Raw genomic sequence first — 4,238 nt, forward strand, 5'->3', positions numbered from 1 at the left:
ATGTGTGTGTGTGTGTGTGTGTGTGTGTGTGTGTGTGTGTGTGTAGATCTATGTGTGTGTGTTTAATTGTGTGTATGTGTGTGTGTGTATGTGAGTATGGAAGTGTGTGTGTGTGTGTACGAAAGTGTGTGTATATGTGTATATGTATGTGTGTGAGTGTATGTGTGTGTAGATGTATGTGTGTGTAGATGTATGTGTGTGTAGATCTATGTGTGTATGTATGTGTAACTCAAAGTGCGTGTACATGTGTGTATGAGAATGCACGCAAATGTACGCATGAACCTACATGCCCGCGTGAGCGCGAATAATGTACTGAACGTATTAAAGACACAAGTAGATGACGCAGCACCCCCCCAAAAAAAAACAACAACAACCACACACCGACAAACAAACAAAACAACAAACAAACAAAAACAACTCACCCCAAACAAACCAAACCAAACAAAAACAAAAACGAAATAAAACAAAAACAAAAACAAAAATAAATCAAGCCTGTTGACGGAGAAATCAATACGTAATGCCACACACAAAGTTGTCCCACCACTTATCTTGGAGTGACGCATGAGTGTGGACTGGCGCGAAGTTCGTGAAAACCGGGTGTAGATCTAGCTACCTAATCCCCCTTCTTTCCTTACGAAAGCTTCATACTCGCAAGGGTGAAAGCAAAAACGTTTCATCTGAGACATATTTCATTGTTGATACAATCTTCTTGTTTCCAAGAAAATTTCTCCGAAGCCTAAAGCCTAACGGTTGTTCCCATTTGTTTATCCGTTGCTAAGGATGTCTGGCAAGGCGGTGCAGGCGAATGTCAAGTGATTACGCATACAATTATTTATTCAAGAAAATTCCCCAATCACCCCCCCCCCCCCCCCGCACACACAAACATTATTTTCTCCCATTCGGATAGCTATTTTTTTGGCAAGTGTTTAACGGTGCTCGCAACTGCATTAGGTCATATGTGCTCGTGGGACCCATTAAACATTTTCGATCGGTAGGAAATTTGGAATTTTATCCGGGAGGCGGCCGAAGCCTATTCTTATCATTTTTAGACCATAAAGGGATCTTTAACACGCGCAACCAGCACACAGAACCTCCGAGATTTTTCGCCCTTGTCCGAGAAGGCTAGGTGTAGATCTTTCCTAACAGAAGATCAGGGGTGAAAGGCAGCAGTAAGGAGGAGCCAAGGAGTAGCAGTAGAAAAACTGCAGAAAGAGTCAGGAGCCCAGAGGAGGGGACAAAAGAGGTGAGGGGGTGGGGGCAGAAAGTGGAAACGAAAGCAGACGATAGAACATTGTTAGAGAGCATAGTTATGTTTACAGCTACACTTTTAAAATTTTAAGTGTAATCTCAAAACATGCATTTGGATTCCATGTTTTGTATATATACAACACGTAAACTAAACTTGTTATCTTGCGGGATCCAACTACATGGATTATAAATTATGGTAAAGCAAAGAGTCTACATATATTACAGTCAGCTCCACTAGTGTTGAGCTCGCTGGAGTTGACCTTCGGTTAAGTTGACCTTCTTGTCTGGTTCAACACAACAGGAAAAAAACGCTCGAGTTGAAGTGCTTTTTTTATTTCCCACGACAGAAAGTATGCAACTGTTGTACATGTATTGAGGATTTTTTTTCTCTCTAAATGATAGTGCAACGCCAGATGAAATTGAAAAAGCGGGGACATCATGGAAACAGATAGAAAAGGTCGCTCAGGACAGGCTTCGCTGGAGTAATGCTGTTTATGGCCTGTGCTCCACTGGGAGTTTAAAAAAGGGCAAGAGATAGTGTAACGACAGATGCTTCACAGCAGTTTTGTTTCTGGTAAAACTTGCCATAAAATGAATAATCAATCATAATAATAAAAATGATAATGATAATAATGATGATAATGGTACTACTACTACTACTACTACTACTACTACTACTACTACTACTACTACTACTAACAACAACAACAATAATGATGATGATGGTGATGATGATGATGATGATGATAACAATGACAGTTATAATAATCATCATTTTAACAGTAATCTTACTACTAATAATAACAATCTAATAATAATAATAATAAAATTAATATTAGACCGATCGATCGATAGATAGACAGATAGATAAGGCTAGCATTCGTACAGCGCAAATTCCCCTCAACAGCAAGCTCTATGCGCTTTGCAATCTATCATTACCCCAGCAGACCTGGTAGCATTCTGAAACAATCTCAACTTCCATTAGAAGCTGCCATTTTTATAGCCACTAAACCGTTAACATGCTGGCAAGATCTTTCGCTGTTTATGGGCGGGTACCATAGCGGACTGGCCGGTACCCATTAAGTAAAATAAATTAATATATAGAGGCGGTCAAACGCGCAATAATAGAGGGTCGACATCAGAGAGGGTTTGCAGTTTAGCAGAACACCATTGACATTTCGTGCTAACCGGGGCCATGCTTGTCTGCGATCAACGAAAATGCCTTGAACAATGGATGCAGTTTGTTTTGTTTACCGCGCGTTTCTCCACGATCAGCTGGTGACCCAGATAAGCGCATCCGGGCGAGGTGCCATCTCTCTAGTATTACTGCAAACTCTCTGGTCTACATAATAATAACTAAACGAAACAAAGAGGGGAGAGCAAGAGCGGTTGTTTGTACATGTAATAGACTCCACGGCGCAATAGGCCTAACTACGTCCGTGATTGCCCCCCCCCTCTCCCTCCCTCCCTCAAGGCCAAAGGAAATGGCGCACCGCAAGACAATGCGTCATACAGAAAAATCTCGTTATGAAAACACTTGGCTGAAAACGTTCTCTCGACAGTTACTTATTGTAACTTTAGCTTTCTGATCTGATACGATGTCTAGAGTCCCAGATAGAACATTCTTCACATTTTAGAATACTTCTACTCCTAGTTTGAAGGTTCTCTTTGAAACTTTCAGTATTCTTCAAAAAATCACTTTGACAGACTGCTATGCAATAGTCTCACCATAGCAACTAACTGGGAAACTTTTAAAGTTATGTCTTAAACGTTCCTGTGTGACAACGTTCACTTTAAGAGATTTTGGTGTTCTTAAAAGAACATTGGCGTCAATTGTGTATTGTGAGAATAAGGGACATGACAAAAACTGACAGCTTTACCGTACGGTACTCAGGAATAAAACGTAACAGACACACACACACACACACACACACACACACACACACACACACACACACACACACACATGCGTGAGCACGCGGTAATTAACCCTATCCGTACGCCTTGGGGTGATTTTGTACCCCCGGGGTTGTATTCTTCTTTAGAATACTTCTACATCTAGTTCGAAGATTCTATTTGAAACTTTCAGTATTTTTCAAAAAATCATTTTGACAGACTGCTATGCAAAGCGTACGGATCGGATTAACGAGTAAATTTCCTCTTTGGAAAGTGGTGGCACAGAATTCCCCACGCCATATGGATACGACAGTAAGACACGACGTGCGGATAGGGTTAATGACGTAAAAAAACTATTGCTCGGTAACCTTTCCTGTCGCCACCATGTTTACCACAGTAACCGACAAAAACGAAAATTATGAACAGGAGAAGAGATTTGGTTTTGGGACTCTGACGGATAAGTTGGACATGGTCAATCCTATGTTAAAGCTGACTGAATATAAAATTCTCTTGTTGCCCTTGGATCCAGCTATGGTAGTTATGAGGATTCTTTAGTTTTACTTTAAGTTTTGGTAAGAGTTTTACGGCACTTGCAACACAATAAGGTCATAATAATACAAGTGCCGAAGAATAGATGTGTTGCAAGAGGGGAGCGAGCATACACAAAAAAAAAGAAAGAGGAGAAATAAGGATGATAGATAATTGATACGAAGAAAGGAGCAAACCATGCCAGAGCACCCACCAACCACCCACTATGAGGAGTATATATGGCCATACACATTGCAAAAGTAGCATTGACTAAATCATTTACTATGAAAATCTGTTGAAAAAAACCCCCAAAACAATAGAAATTATAACTAATTTCCCATATCCTGGAAAGAATTGTATATTTCAAACTTTCCTTTCAAGGGTCTATGGTAATTAAAGAGGCGGAGTCTTCGAAATTAACGTCCATCTCCGATAAGAGCGAGATAAAACAGGCGGTAGTCTCACCATAGCAAACGTGAGTAACAGGGCTAAAGGCGGGCCCCTAAGTGTGGGAGATATACTGATTGACAGAGAGAGAGAGAGAGAGAGAGTGAGAGAGAGAGAGA

This window comes from Aplysia californica, unplaced genomic scaffold (assembly GCF_000002075.1).
Source record: "Aplysia californica isolate F4 #8 unplaced genomic scaffold, AplCal3.0 scaffold00056, whole genome shotgun sequence".
NCBI lineage: Eukaryota > Metazoa > Mollusca > Gastropoda > Aplysiida > Aplysiidae > Aplysia > Aplysia californica.